This window comes from Maniola jurtina, chromosome 4 (assembly GCF_905333055.1).
Source record: "Maniola jurtina chromosome 4, ilManJurt1.1, whole genome shotgun sequence".
NCBI lineage: Eukaryota > Metazoa > Arthropoda > Insecta > Lepidoptera > Nymphalidae > Maniola > Maniola jurtina.
In genome coordinates this window covers 3,364,887-3,381,606 of record NC_060032.1, presented here as the reverse complement: position 1 = coordinate 3,381,606, position 16,720 = coordinate 3,364,887, and the positions used below count along the sequence as shown (strand labels likewise).

At 36.8% G+C, this 16,720-nt stretch overlaps 1 long non-coding RNA gene across 1 annotated transcript; it reads right to left on the bottom strand.

Moving 5' to 3' along the window:
- Positions 1–5,066: 5,066 nt before the first annotated feature.
- LOC123864695 lies at positions 5,067–15,839 on the bottom strand. Its single transcript, XR_006795829.1, has 3 exons — positions 15,825–15,839; positions 15,174–15,176; positions 5,067–5,145 (listed from the first exon to the last, which is right to left on the bottom strand). It is a non-coding gene; the product is annotated as an uncharacterized LOC123864695 (long non-coding RNA).
- Between the last annotated feature and the right edge of the window lie 881 nt (positions 15,840–16,720).

The following is a 16,720-nucleotide window of genomic DNA, read 5'->3' as shown; positions in this document are numbered from 1 at the left end:
AATGCTAACCATACTGTAGGCCGTTCTTGGAACGATGACACAGCAGCATCTACTTCCAAAGTTCCTGTAGGAAAAGGATCGCGACTTATAATTTGTCACGCCGGAACCATCAACGGGTTTGTCGAAGGTTCTCTCATGGCTTTTGCGTCAAAAACCACTGGAGACTATCATGAAGACATGAATGGAGAAAAGTTTACTGAATGGTTTACCTCAATGTTGTGTAGCCTCCCTGAACCATCTATTATAATTATGGACAACGCCCCATACCACTCGATGCAAATTGACAAGCCACCTGCCCAATCCCAAAAGAAAGCTGATATCGTCGCATGGCTTCGTAAAAATGGCGTAGATGCAAACATGAATATGTTAAAAGCGGAATTAGTACGTCTTTTAAAAGAAAACAAACCAACCAAGATCCGATACGTCATTGACGAAATAGCATTAGAACATGGGCACAGAGTTATACGGTTACCGCCTTACCATTGTGAGTATAATGCGATTGAGTTGGTGTGGGCTCAAATTAAGGGATATGCTGCAAGACACAATACAGAACCCCCATTTACCACAAAAAAAATGCTAAAATTATTAGAAGAAGCTTGTGAATATGTGACTAAAGGAGACTGGGAAAAGGTTGTGAATAGAACTGTTAAATTAATAAGGGAAGATTATGAAAGAGATGTGAAAATAGATAATATTATAGAAAACGAACATATAATTATTAATGTATGTGATGATAGCAGTGACGACAGTGAAAATAGTAGTATGGACGAATCTGATTAATTATGGCCTTTTGTGGCACCTTTTTTGGTATCTTTTGTATTCATATGTTTCTTGTGTGCATATAAAGTATGTATATTCATTTTCGTTCAAATATTCAGTTCGTTCAAATAAATTAAATAAACATATACATTTTTGTTTTATTAAACCTATTTAATCAGGTACAAAAACAAAACTTAATTGTTTTTTGTTCGAGAATAAATTGGCATTCCACATCACTATTGTAATGTGTCAAACCGGCCATCATAGCATGCCGCTAGTGTAGATATAGATTTATTCAATGTGCTCTTGTTTAAAGAATTCCATTCTAATTGAAACTCATTAATTATACAAAAGTTTTCTCTTTCTGAATTCAACACCTATTGATATTTTACTCTCACAAATATAGCTAAAACGTATTTTGTCTTTATTTTTATGAACTTGGAGTGTTATTGAGCTGTGAAGTGCCCTTTAGATATATTTACTGAGGTTCAAGAGGCTGCTTACTGCAACTTATAGACAACACATCTTAACATTTTCTGTACGCACTTCGTCAATATACTCGACATTTTTTTCGGGAGATGGGTTTCTTATCTATTTGGTTTAGTTAGTGAAAGCTGAGATTTTAAATAAATAAATTCAAGTTTTCCTATTGGACGTAAATTCCTTCATTTGAAATTTAATGGTTATAACACTCACATACGAAAGGAAAAATGAAAGTAATATACGCAACGAAGTTTAGAAATTATAAGTGAAAACTCGGATAAATACAGATCGTGACTTAGGTACTTTTATACTATCACACTAATATTATAAAGGAGAAAGTTTGTATGTGTGTGTGTGTGTGTGTGTGTGTGTGTGTGTGTGTGTATGTTTGTTACTCCTTCACGCAAAAACTACTGGACGGATTTGGCTGAAAAAAAATTGGAATGGAGATAGATTATACCCTGGATTAGCACATAGGCTACTTTTTATCCCGGAAAATCAAAGAGTTCCCACGGGAATTTTAAAAAACCTACATCCACGCGAACGAAGTCGCGGGTATCAGCTAGTTCTGTTATATTATTCAGCGCCCGCTAACTTTAGCATTACAAACTGATAAAATCAATAGATCATAATATTATATTCTGGACACATTGTCTCCCATTCCTAATACAAAATCCATTTATCCGCAACTTTCTTACATCGAGAGAGGAAAAAACTGGTCAAGTGCTTGTCAGCACGTATAAGGTAGGGTTCTGTAGCCATGATAAATGCTAAAAATCGGTCATTAATTCTTAAGAAGGACTTTTGTTTTTTTAAAAAGTGTCAAAGAAACCAAATAAACAGTTTTTCTTTCTTCTTTCTTTCTTTTCTTTCTAATATTGATTTTAAAATACTTATTTAATGAGGTATCATTACAGAGAATATAAAAAAAAATTAAGTGAAGGCCATACCTGCGCGTCATGAACGCGGGATGTGGGATTCGATGCGGGGGCATCCACGACGCGAAACTATCTATTTTTTTTTAATCTGATACAAGCCCTTGACTTCAATCTCACCTGGTGGTAAGTGATGATGCAGTCTAGATGAAAGTGGACTAACCTGGATGGGGTAGGGCAGTTTTCATTAAACCTATATATTCCTTCTGTTTAGGTATACACGGTATCGTACTGGAACGCTAAATCGCTTGACGGCACGGCTTTGCCGGTAGGGTGGTAACTAGGCACGGCCAAAGCCTCCCACCAGACCAGACCAGAAATCACAAATTCCAAACTCTTGCTGGTAATCGAACCCGGGACTTCCCACTATAAGGCCACAGCATTTACCACTGCGCGATCGTAATCTATACGTGAAGTACACACCTACGCGACTGCTGCAGTTGCGTTGGTGTGCATGGCGCCGTTAATATCATGGGAGGCGACCGCCGCGTGGCTGACGTTCCCGCTTCGTAGTTGCTTTGGTCGCGCAGGTTTGGACGATTCTTTGTCCTTTTTAACTTCACAGCTCCTATACCTACTATACCTACTAATAATTATAAATACGAAGGTGTGTCTGTCTGTCTGTCTATCTATCTCTATGTATGTCTGTCTGCCTGTCTGCTACCTTTTCACAGCCCAACAGTTTAACCGATTCTGACGAAATTTGGTACAGGGTTAGCTTATATCCCGGGGACGGACATAGGCTACTTTTTATCCCGGAAAATTAAAGAGTTCCCACGGGATTTCCAGAAACCCATCCGCTTAACCGATTCGAATGAAAGGTACTGAGGTAGCTTGCGTCCCTGTAATTGACATAGGCAACTTTTTATCCCGGAAAATCCAACAGTTCCCACGGGATCTTTAAAAACCTAAATCCATGCGGACGAAGTTGCGGGCATCCTCTATTTTGAAAATTGCTGTGACACACAGATGAATTGGACGAAACTACATATAAGGATTACTTGTCATATTACGGAACCCTCAAACTCCTCCGTAGAGAATTGGTAAGTCGACAGCGCTTGAAAATATACGACCCAAGTTTCGCCTTTATTGGCATAACTTCGTTTTGCTTTAATCCTTTACTTGCTCGTATTTACAAGAAAATCTCTTGAACGAAGTTTTGTAAGCTGTTAATGGCTGCCGTGCGTGACACAATATTCTGAAGAGCAGTTTGTTTTTATGCTTCTTCTTTATAGTTGGAGTTTATTTTCTTTTTACTATGTTATGTCGTTCGTGTTATGTCGTACCGAACCTTATTGCAGGATAGAGCTGCAGACTATATTTATTTGGCAAAAGAAAGCCATTCGATCAATCCATACTAATATTATAAATGCGAAAGTGTGTCTGTCTGTCTGTCTGCTACGTTTTCACTGCCCAACCGCTGAACCGATTTTGATGAAATTTGGTACAGCCATGGGCTACATCCCGGGGAAGGACATAGGCTACTTTTTATCCCGGAAAATCAAAGAGTTCCTACGGGATTTAAAAAACCGAAATCCAGGCGGGCGAAGCCGCGGGCATCCTCTAGTTGATAATAAAAAGAGTACCTTTCCTGTCGGCTTTTCCTGTGGTAGAGCTTAACATACGATACACCAGATGTTGAATGTATTTAACTCTGTTAAGATACATTATTATCAAGCAAGATAATATAATTTAGTGCCTAATCTATCAAGTGTCCACTTGGTACGAACACTTCAATAAACAACAATCAAAACAACTTTTATTTTAGTTTGTAGTACTAAGTCCGGAAGGAGCAAAACCAATTTTCTGCTTTCCAGTTATTTTGTTTTTAACCCCCGACCCAAATAGAGGGGTGTCATAAGTTTGACGTGTGTGTCTGTGTATCTGTGTTGGTGTATCAGCTGTCTGTGGCATCGTAGCTTCTAAACGAATAAACCGATTTTAGTTTTTTTGTTTGAAAGGTGGCTTGATCGAGAGTGTTCTTAGCTATAATCCAAGAAAATCGGTTCAACCGTTTGAAAGTTATTTACTTTTTAGAGAATTTTGTGTCGGGGATTTTTTAAGTTTGAATTTATAAAGAATGACATCGCCATTAACAATGTTATTATAATATTGAATAGCACAATATTTACTTTCGTTCAGAAAGCTGTTATAGTGTTTTCTCAAGTGTTTATTTTAACATTGAACGTCGCCAGTGTCTGTGACTCCGTGTTTTATTTGTCTCATATTTCTTGAGAACTCTCGGAGAGTTTTAATCTTTGACCGCTTTCAAGAAGTCTACTTTTGTTTATCTTCCACGTTTACAAAATCAATAGTGCTTATTAAAAAATGAACTTGCACGTGTTTTGTGCTATTTGGTATATAAATAAATACATACTCACTAGTTACGAAGGTCACGAGGAGGACAATGAACATCTGGAGTTCATACTCTACATATTATTACGTCTAATGTGTAAAAAATGCCTTTTGGACTTCGAGTGTGTTGGCGTTTGCTGGCGCGCGTGCGGTGCATTTTTGGAGTGTTTTTTTTTTGTTAAAAGTGGGCAGTTTTTGTGTTTTTCTGGTGTTTTTGATGGTGAAACTGACTGGGAAGCGCTCTAAAGGGGCGCCGCGCGTGTGTCGGCGAGCGCCGGCACAGACGAAGTCCATACTTACATAGTTTCCCTAACTTGTAAATAACTACAAACTTGACATTGGCTAATCTGTGTAAAGCCAAACGAGAGAAAAAAAAATGCCTTCTTACGCGCCATTTTAACTTTAAGTATGTGTCAAATGTCATGGGAAAAGTACGATTTTAGTCCTTACTTTAAGCCCTAATTCACACGAGCGTTAAAAAAGCGTTGCGTTAAAACCCGGCGTTGCGCTGAAAATACAACAGTGCGCGATAAAAAAGCGTTGACATGTGAACAGATACGTCTTGGGAATGCATTTGATCTATCTGAACGCTTTATTAACGGACGTCAAAAAGCTTTCGTACGAATAGGCCTTAAAAGTTAGTTAAGTAAAGCTAAGTTGTTTTTGTGTCAAAAACAGACTTCCCAAACATGGCGCGTGAGAAGTCATTTTGTATGGACTATAATGGTGGCTCTGTCAAATAAATTCTGTGCCTTTGTTAGTCTTATCTTTGATACTGCTATGGAAAAGATAGGATTAAGGGAAATTGCCCATCGCGACTTTTTGTAAAAAGGTCGCGATGGGCGATTGTTCGGTCGTTATCGCCACTGTTCCGTGTATGATTTGAGATTCTTCTATAAACTCTATGGCTATTAAATAGGCTAGACCTTCAGGTGACAGTAGCCAATGTATGCCTATCCTTAGTTCTTTACACGTGTCTACTGTCTATATAAGTATAATGAACATTGTTTGAAACACAAAGGCCAAGCCTGAATGGAAACTGTATCCTATTCACTATTTCGCCTCAGCACGTGATGTTTTGTTAATTGTTTGGGTGATTAGTGGGATGTTTCAAATAGTTTATTTTGTTTAGCATAAGGTGCGGTTGCTACACATGGGTAGCTTAGCCCAGCCAGGTGGTAGAATCAAATTTATTATGCCTGATTCCCACGGTGCGTGATTGTGCGGATCAACGACCATCTTTCTTTCTTTCTTATCTCTGGTTGGTTTCCTTTCCGCACTTAAACGTTTCCATCTGTTGTGCGTGCGTTGCCCCTTCCCACCAGCAATCCAAGCTCGCTCCAGAATTCTAGTAGACCGCCCAGGTTGCCGAGGGCTTCATGAAGTGAGATTTGGGATCCCAAATGGCGCTCTTGTTGTTCTGCCGTGCCCGTGCACTCCAGGAGCACGTGCATCGGTGTTTCATCGACCTCTATGCAGACCCTACACAGAGGACTGTTGGTGACACCTATAACGAGGTTCCAACGACCATGCTACGTACCACGCAAAAGGCTCGGACGACAACGTGTTTGCGCTACCACGGTTGATACTCTGCCCACGGTGCGTCGAAGCGGGCTGGTCTTGGGATATCACGCACCGTGGGAAGCCGGTATTATTTAGATAAATGTTGGATAAAAAAACCACTTGGCCTGCCCGCATTTAAGCTTTATTTACGCCAGAGCAGCAAAATGCGACATTGCGGCATGCTATAGGGCCGATAACGCACATGATTGTACAATGTACATTGTAGAAGAAAACCGGTCAAGTGGAAATTGGACTCAAACATGAAGTTCCGATCGTATTATATTTATTTATTTATTCATATTATATCGGGTTCGGGTCGATGTTTCCACAAGACAACCACGTCATATCGAAAACAATTATGAGGTCAAGGTCCTGTGAATACACATTGATTTACCGGGATAAATGACCTTTGTCACTCTCCAGGTTTTTAACCCCCGACCCAAAAACAGGGATGTTATAAGTTTGAATTGTGTATCTGTGCATCTGTCTGTGGCACCGTAGCTCCTAAGCTAATTAACAGATTTTAATTTAGTTTTTTTTTTGTATGAAAGGTGGCTTGATCGAGAGTGTTCTTAGCTTTAATCCAAGAAAAACCGAAGTCGGTTCAGCCGTTTGAAAGTTATCAGCTCTTTCCTAGTTACTGTAACCTTAACTTGTCGAGGGCGTTATAAATTTTTAATTTACACTTGTTAACTCGGTGATTCTCAAATTTGGCGCAAATCACATATCAGGTCAAATAAAAAAATAATGAATGAAGTTACAGATGAGAATTGCATTACAAAAGAACTCTTGTATATTCAGCTACGGGTGCCCCAAAAATCAAAATTGTAACTACAAAGGTTACTTCAGAAATAATATTTTTGATATTAAAAACTCACCTCCTTCTGCGGGTAAAACAGGAGTCTCAGGAAAAATCGCTATGATTTTCAAAGAAGACGGTTTTAAACGAGCTCGAGTTTTTCACATATTATTATATACATCCTGAGAAGCAATTAAAATGCATTTTTACACGTACGAATCATTTAATTACGTCATAAAAAAATAACAAATGTTTGGCACAGAAAAAAAGTCATTGCCTGCAACTGAGATGGCACCTCCAAAATATCCTTCTAGTATACATATTGCCTTCCGTTCTCCCCTGCCCCGTACTAAGCCATAATCAGTCTATAGCTATACCCATGCTTAAAAATCATCTCGATCCATTTCTCCGTTGCGAAATGATTGAAGGCTAAACCAAAGAACCAACAAACATACATACTTTTACATTTATAATATGGGTGGTGATTAATGAAAATATTAAAGCGAAAGGTGGATATAATTACGAACTTATTATTATGCATTATCACGAATATCCCCTCGTTTTTGTTTTTTTATGTCATTAATGGCTTCAAGTTCCGGTGGTGCCTACTTAGGCACGTTTCAAGCCGACTTCAAGTTAAATAAAAAATGGAACCCAACACGGAAGTTGTAACGATGTAATCCATCTTCTACTTACGTAAGTACCTCCTCACCTTGCGTCTTGTGGCTTTTATTTTGTTTTATTATTATTGTACTTTTTGTTTTGTATGTATATGTATAATTTGTATGTATATCTGTATGTAGGTAAGTGTATTCTTAACCATTTCTTGGTCATTATATCCTATGCAACCTGGTTGCCTCATGCCTGGCAGATCGCTTCAAAGCGAAAAGCAGTAAATTATTATCGCGCCTTGCACTGGAAATCACATCGTTGGAAGAAGCAAGTGAGAGAAAGAAAGAAAGAAAAAACCGGCCAAGTGCGAGTCAGACTCGCGCACTGAGGGCTCCGTATTCGGGTATTTTTTCCAACATTTTGCACGATAAATCAAAAACTATTATACTTAAAAATTAATAAGAATATACAAGTAAAGCCCTTTCATATGATACCCCACTTGGTATATTTATCTTACTTTGAAAATTGAAACACATTTTAATTTTTTTTAATGATGTAACCACAAATTCGCAGTTTACAGATTTATTCATGTACTTGTGCTATAATAACTACCTACCTACCAAATTTCATAATTCTAGGTTAACGGAAAGTACCCTATAGGTTTCTTGACAGACAGACACATAGACAGACAACAGAGTGATCCTATAAGGGTTCCGTTTTTCCTTTTGAGGTACGGAACCCTAAAAACTTTTATTTTTGAAATCGAGTGCTATATTTTAACCCCGGACCCCCTAAATAGGAGGCCGAAGTCTTAACCACTAGGCTATCACCATTTCTTCTATTGTTCATATGGAAATATAAAGGGTCCATGAAATTTAGTCGTAAGGGCAACATTAAGATTTCCAATAAAGTAAACTCAGCAATTTTGGGGCCGGCTCACGCTTAAATTTCGAAGGTTTTGCATTATCATGAAAATGCTATTGGGTCTTACTGTGAGCGTCATAAATATAAATTGACTCGGAAATCAAAGATATTTTTTATAAGTCACAGAACGACATGGCAATATTCATTACGCAGTGAATGAGCCAATTGGCATCTTATGCCTGTAGTGACCTTGACTGTAAGTTATTGCATAAACAAAATAATTGAGTCTGAAGTGGCTGGTCAATACAATATGAATGGATGAAGCCTATTATTATTATGATTATGATTATCGAAATTGTTGGTATTTTAGTCTTTCTATAATTGTGTATTTTAACTATTAGTGGAAGACCATCCACCAACTAGAGCTGTTCAATGGCATAGCCACGTCATTTTCATTGGCACGTTCAGTAGCATTTCGTGGCATTTATCATTTATATGATCTTTTAATTGTGGTGAGGGTTTTCACTCGAAATGATACTATCAAGTCACAAGAATCTGGAAACTTTAGAATATCTATACTAATAAATAAAATTGGAGTGTCTGTCTGTAATTTCGAAATAACTACCACATATTAAGGTCATATGGTTATTTGAACGATACCATAACTGAATCACACGTTTTTAAAATTTTTGTCTGTCTGTCTGTCTGTCTGTCTGTCTGTCTGTCTGTTTGAAAAGGCTAATCTTCGGAACGGCTACACCGATTTTAACGGGATTTTCACATACAAGTAGAGGATTGACCAGGGTGTATTGACTTTCAAGAAGGGAGTTGTGTTTTTGTACCTATGTACATCGAAATCTCCGAGATTTCTGAACCGATTTGCGTCATTTCTTTTTTAATCGATAGAGGAACTTTGCGACATTGTTTCATAAAAAATTTGGATTGAACTCCTCAATCCTGATGCTGCAGGGGATCTGACCAATCCACGCGGGCGAAGCTGCGGGCATCAGCTAGTATTTCATATTATTGTTACGTTCACAGTAGGTACCTACTCTACTATTTGGTTAAATCTCTTTGGATTCTAAGACTTGAAAAACATGTTTCTGTCCGTTTGTAATGTATTCGTATATCCCGTCCTTTTACTTTTATTTCGTTGAAGATTAAAGGAGTTCCCTTTGGACAGGGATTAAGCTAAGTGATCTTTTTGAAAGGTCCTAAAAGGCTAAAATATAGGTAGAGGATTATTTCTAAAATGGCAAATCTCTAATCAACTCGTAAAATTGTATCGGAAACCTTAAATAACGGTTTTGCAAAAACAAAAAAAACATACGTGCCAAATTGAAACCTTCTCCTTTTTGGAAATCGGTTAAAAAGAGTAGGTAAGTACATACAACCTAATAACCTAGGTGCGTATTACTAAAAATAAATTAAACTTTAGTCTTTTTCCATAAAAAGCACACGTTCTAGGAGCCATTTGCATACCTTTCAGCCTGATGAGCTCGTCCAGCAGTTTTGCGCTGTGCATGCTTAACAGGGCTCTCTCTCCGTCACTGACTCCATACAATTGTAGTTTCAATTTCATTTGAATACGAAGCAACCAAAGTCCATGAAATTTTGCAGACATATTCTAGAAACTAATATCTGTGTCTGTGGTGTTTTAGGTTTTTCTAAAAATATGTAGTTTTAAAATTACAGGGGCTCAAAGATTTGTATGTGATTTTTTACGACCGCGTAACTTTGAAACCGAATATTTTAACAGAAATCTGGAAAACCACAGGCATAGATATTAGTTTTCTTGAATATGTTTGCAAAATTTCATGGACTTTGGTAGCTTAATATTCAAATGAAATTGGAACTACGTTTGTATGGAGCGAGTGACGGAGAGACCCCTCTTAATCTGCTTCAAACCTCAAGATTCGATTTAGTATCAAGGTAAATTATTATTATGGTTAACTATGTATCAACAAGTAGAACCTTCACAGTTAGTTGTAAGCTCATAAATTTCGGTTATGTTGCGACACAGTTCCTAAATGGTCGTATTGTTTACTAAAAGTTTAGTTTACTATCCCCTTGTAACTTTGGGTTTACGACTTTCTATATGAGTAGATAAACTGAGAAGTTGGCACGCAAATGAAATAGGTACTAACCTAAATCATTACCAAGTGTAAATTAAAAATTTATAACACCCCCGACAAGTGAAGGTTACAGTAACTAGAAAAGAGCTGATAACTTTCAAATGGCTAAACTGATTTTCTTGGATTATAGCCAAGAAAACTCTCGATTAAGCCACCTTTCAAACAAAAAAAATTAAATTAAAATTGGTTTATTAGTTTAGGAGCTACGATGCCTAGGCAGCTACACAGATACACACGTCAAACTTATAACACTCTTTTTTTTTTGATTTTTTGCTATTATCCGCTACAAGCTTTTTAACGGATTATACAGCAAATAAAGATTTTGAGTTTTTGTATATCATGGACTTCCGCAAAGTAACGCCTACTTCTATACAATAAAATATTGTAAATAAATGCTACATCATTTGGTCCGTGAGATGTAGAGACTTAAATAGGTCTAATAAATATAGCAATAATAATGTATGATAAAGGTGCCCACGCATTCGCTGAACTGCAACTGAACTGCGCGTCGCGTCAGCGCCCCGCACGATATTCTCTCCAGCCGCGACGCGCGTACGTCACTGTCGCGCGTCGCGGCGCTGACGCGACGCGCATTTCTGTTGCAGTTCAGTTCAAGTGCGTGGGCACCTTAAGACTTCTATTGCTATGTTGTTCAGCAGCTACTATTCACTACTATGTATTCAACCCACGTTTAAAATAACATGTAAAGGTGACCGTATAAAACGTTAGCCGTGATAGCCAAGTGGTTAAGATGACAATCCTCTACTCGGGAGGTCAGGAATTCAGTTCCGGACACGCACCTCTAATTTTTTTGAGTTATGTGCGTTTTAAAGCAATTAAATATCACTTGCTTTAACAGACGAAACCTGCAGGCCTGAGAGTTCTCCATAATGTGGGAACGTTATAGAGACACAGAAGCCCCTTTCATTATGAGAAAAGACTCGTGCTCAGTGATGAGCGGGTGATGGGTTGATGATGATAATGGTAAAACGATATTTTATGCAATCAACGTAAGAATCGCCAGATCTGCAAAAGCTCGCAATGCATGATTTAATAGTAACAAGTGTAAATTAAAAACCGACAAGTGAAGTTCGTCAAACTTATAACACCCCGCTTTTTGGGTCGGGGGTTAAAATGCGTGTATTATCAACTGCAAGATATGAATGCTTTGGGCGCATTAAAGTATGTCAGCGTTGAAGTAAAACCTTGAAGAAAGTGAAATAAGCAAAGTGAGTGCATTTTTAGTACTGAAGACTGTGCCCAGCATCTTTTTCAGTTCTGGTGGCTCTTGATCAACCTCCGGCCGTATGCGATCTCCTTTATACGACTTCTACTCCTACATCTTTTCAAAAAGGTCACAAAGTTCAAATAAGCAGCTAAGTTATCCCACACAATTTGACGTTATGTACGTGTGGGTTTATATTTATCATAGAATTTGAGCCAAGTGATCGTGACATGCGGGAGGGCACTTGGGAGTGTCGCCTACACTTGCTTATTTTGTCTTGTCGGGCTGGTGCCCGCAACTTCATCGGCATGGATTTAGGGTTTTTAAGAACTTGGAAAAAATAGAAAATTAAAAATTTATAACACCCCCGACAAGTGAAGGTTACAGTAACTAGAAAAAAGCTGATAATTTTCAAACGGCTGAACCGATTTTCTTCGATTACAGCTCACACTCTCGTTCAAGCCACCTTTCAAACAAAAAAACTAAATTAAAATCGGTCCATATGATTAGGAGCTACGATGCCACAGACAGATACCTACACACGTCAAACTTATAGCATCCCTCTTTTTGGGTCGGGCGTTTTACAGTTTGAGAACGCACAAATGTCCTAAAATTACTCTGTTAATAAAAAATAGGATACCTCGGAAAGTCATGTGATTAATGGAAAGGGGTCACACCCCTCAACAATGTAAATTACACACACACACACACACAAGCAGACAGACAAGCAGCAATATAAAACCCGCGGAACATTGCTAGAATATCACTGTAAAAGTGTCCACCATTGTGAAAAGCAATATGAAACCACTCCACAAAGTCCGCCGTCCGGAATACACGTGTAGAGAGCCTGTCGCGGGGGCGGAATTGCCGCGACTCTGCCATTAATTTTTTATCCGGAAATTGAATTCCGCTGGTCATCTTTGAGGGAATGGTAAAAATTTAACGATCCATTCCTCCATACTAATGTTATAAATGCGAAATTAAGTCTGTCTGAGTGTCATAATATTTGTCTGTTACTTTTCCAGGCACATCCTCTTTACCCACTTTGACGAAGTTTGGAATTTAATTGGAAATTGGAAATTTGGAATTTAGGCACATCAACTAACAAATAACACACAGCAAAATATTATAAAATAATATTTAGAATAACTTATTGTGCTATAAAATAGTTTAAGAACTTAGATTGAATAAATGAAGCTTGAATCTTGAATCTTGGTACAGACAGAGTAGTTTGCACCCTGGAGACAGACATAGGCTACTTTTCATACCGAAAAATCTAATAATTCCAACACGAAGTCCACGTGGTCAAGCACAGAACCCTCAGTACAAGATTTTACTTCTCACCAATTTTGGTAGTATTCAACAGCCAAAACAAAATAATGTCAAAGTAAAATGGAGCTAAGGTCTCTTGATTTAAAGTCAAAAATTCAGTACCGTTAATTTTAATTTCACAAGGTTTCCGCTTGGAGCGCTGGTTGTAAATATATTTTCAAACTTGAACATTAAAACAAGGAGGTTAAGAGCCTTTTTACTGTAACACTAAAGTGTTTGACTCTCAAACTATCAACGTTGGTGAGAATAAAACCATGTACTAAGGGTACAGATTGGCCGCCGTGGCCAAAAGTCGTAGAAGGACATCATATTGATCCAAGAAATTGTTTTCGCACGTACTTGCTTTGTTATTCTTCGCAGTTTATTTTGTCTGACAAGATAAAGTTGAAAACTAAAACCCTATTGCGATCGTCTTAATAAACGCAGAAATATTATAGTATATTTTAATGTTGTTGTAGATTTATATTTATGAACTCAGAATTTTCTCCTCTCTCAATAGCAATAAACAAAATTTGGAGACCCCCACTTTTTTTTCATGTAACATCCGTTAGGTCAATTTTTATCGTATCAAATGTAGCCTATGTCACCCGGACCTTTAAGACGAATCGATTGACACCTCATTCATCAAAATCGGCTCAGTAGTTTAGGCGCTACAGTGGAACACACAGAATCTGGATACAAACATACCCACATCCATACATACATCCATAGACTGCTAAAATCATAACCTTCCTTTTGGCTTTGCCGCAGTCGGGTAAAAAACAGAACCACGGTGTGGGTAGTTAAAAACAAAATTTTACTTTGTTCAACCTACTCACAATACTAAAAATATCTAAATTATTCCATTAGCCCGTAAAATTCTCTTAAAGGAACCTTTTAAAATGCATTATCGCTATCACAACAAAAACGGCAGACGGAAGGTTGTTCCAGCAATTTATTGCTTTTTTCTAATAGACTAGCGGAACGGATGGACGGAGCGCTCGAGAAAAATCGTATAATTTCTATTTATTTTAATTAAGTTTATTTGCACAAGAAGATTGCAACAATAAAGAAAAAATGGTCAGGGAAGCACTTGTCTCTATAAGAGATCTCTACCAGTGACCCTTGGCAGTGCGAGAGTTTGTAAGGGAACAGAATAAGTAGTTATCAACAAAGATAGAAAGTGTTTATGAAAAAAGCTTAATAGATATTATGTTATATTATTGATATACATATTATAGTGATATATTTGTATGTTAAAATAGGAGGGAAAAACATTACTTACTACACAAATAACCTTTCTGTTAGTTGCGAATCTAAATGTCGATCTAACACAATGAAAAATACTTCAAAGCCCGTGTAAAATTGTTACAATCCAAACAAAAATTTAATGACAATGCAAAATTTACATTGAAAAGGCTTATGAATATTAAATAACAAGAGCGTATAAATCTCCCATTTTGCAAATGGCAAGACACCTATCTATTTGATTTTTTTTAATGATTTCTACCTATAAATCTATATATTATATTACTAATAAATAAAATTGAAGTGTCGGGTCTGTTTGAACGGGCTAATCTTCGGAATAGCTAAACCTATTTTGACGAAACTTTCACAGACAAGTAGAGGATTAACCAAGGAGTAACATAGACGACTTTTTTAACCAACTTTGGAAAATGGAGTTGTGTTTTTCTACCTATGTACACTGATATCTCTTTGATTTCTGAACCGATTTGCGTAATTTTTTTAATTGCTAAGGGAACTTTGGGACATTGTTCCATAAAAAAATTGGATTCCAACTCTTCAATCCTCATGCTGCAGGGGATGTGACCAATCCACGCGGGCGAAACTGCGGGCATCATCTAGTCCTAAATATATGTGAATCTGGTGACACACTAGGCCGTACTTCAAGTATTATTAATCCCTTTGAACGAAACTTTCACATAACTATGATAGAACTTAACGTATCTACAGGTAGGTTAGTTAATTTTACATTTAAAAGTTAGTCATAGTACTCTCAATTCATCTCCTACTTTCAATTAATCTCCATACAATTTAATCTTGAAGTTTTTGTGTATCTGTTTCCATGCTACAACATGACCCAGCCGTAATTATTGTGAATTATCTTTAACTTACTTAGAAACTACCCACAAAATGTCTATGTCTATAATTTCCTTTGCTCTATGTTTTTGGGTTATTTAATTTACGCCCGCAATGCTTCATTCATTCAACGTAATTATAGGTACAGCGGTATCTAATTATACCTTTACAAGTACACTAACCAAATAATAATATGTTTCGGTACATGTTTGATTAAATAACAAGTATAACATTTAACTAAATATATAACAGACGCTGTTTATTCTTTCCACCCATAATCCAGCTAATTGTTAGTTAACAATAATTATGTGCCACAGCCTAGTAAAATATATAAACCACAAATATACAAACAAGCTTTCCTTAATTAACTCAAGTCTGGGTGTCTACTGGCAGTCTACTAGTAGGTAATTCACAAAATAAGATACTATTTGGGAAACTAATTAAAGTTCCAAAACTATAATCTTGCTTCTACTATTAATTTATAACACCGCCGACAGGTGAAGGTTACAGTAAATAGAAAAGAGCTGATAACTTTCAAACAGTTGAACCGATTTTCTTGGATTATAGCTAAGAACACTCTCGATCAAGCCACCTTTCAAACAAAAAAAAAACTAAATTAATTTAGTTTTTTTTAATCGGTTCATTACGATGCCACAGACAGATACACAAATATACAGATACACACGTCAAACTTATAACACCCCTCTTTTTGGGTCGGGGGTTAAAAACCACTACGTACTTGTATTATGTTAAGCCATCTATTTAACTTTTCTATATTTTTTTTATAGTGAGTGACTTCAAAAGCTCTAAAAAGTACAAAATAATTTTTAAATTATGTACCTCAAACTAATTCACTGTATCCGATGCCCAAAAATCAAAACTTATTTATATTTTAGGTAAACAAATAAATAAAAAAATCCGACGAATTGAGAACTTTCTCCTTTTTTGGAAGTCGGTTAAAAAAAGAGATTACAGACACAGATAAGTGGGAAAATTAAAGTGAGTTTTGCTTGTGTCGGTGGGACAATACATGCAAGATAAGTTGAATAAAAATGTGACTAGCACGCCTGTGGATTGCGGAGTGTTCCATTTGAATTTATCTTAATGGCTTTTTACCAAAAAGTACAGTACTTAACATTTGTTGTCAAATATTTAAATTTCTGTGAAAATAATTAGTAAGTATTATTTTCTGTGGTGTACACTTTTCCACGAATAAGAACAATATACGAGATCGAAAAAAGAACTTATTTAGAAACGATGTAGGTATTATCACAAAAACACTTTGTATTATGTTTATCAATAGAAGAGAATAAAATAGAAAATGTTTGTTTTTAAATACTCAGTCTTCTATAAAGCTCTTTCATCAGCAGAAAAATTGACGGTTGCTATGATGATCATTGATTTGATCATCATGCGTTGATTGTTATTAACCGACTTCCAAAAAAGGAGGAGGTTCTCAATTCGTCGGGATCTTTTTTTTTTTTTTTTTTTTTTTTTTTTTTATGTATGTTCCCCGATTACTCAAAGACCCCTGGACCGATTTGGAAATTTTTTTTTTGTTTGAAAGGGTATACTGTGC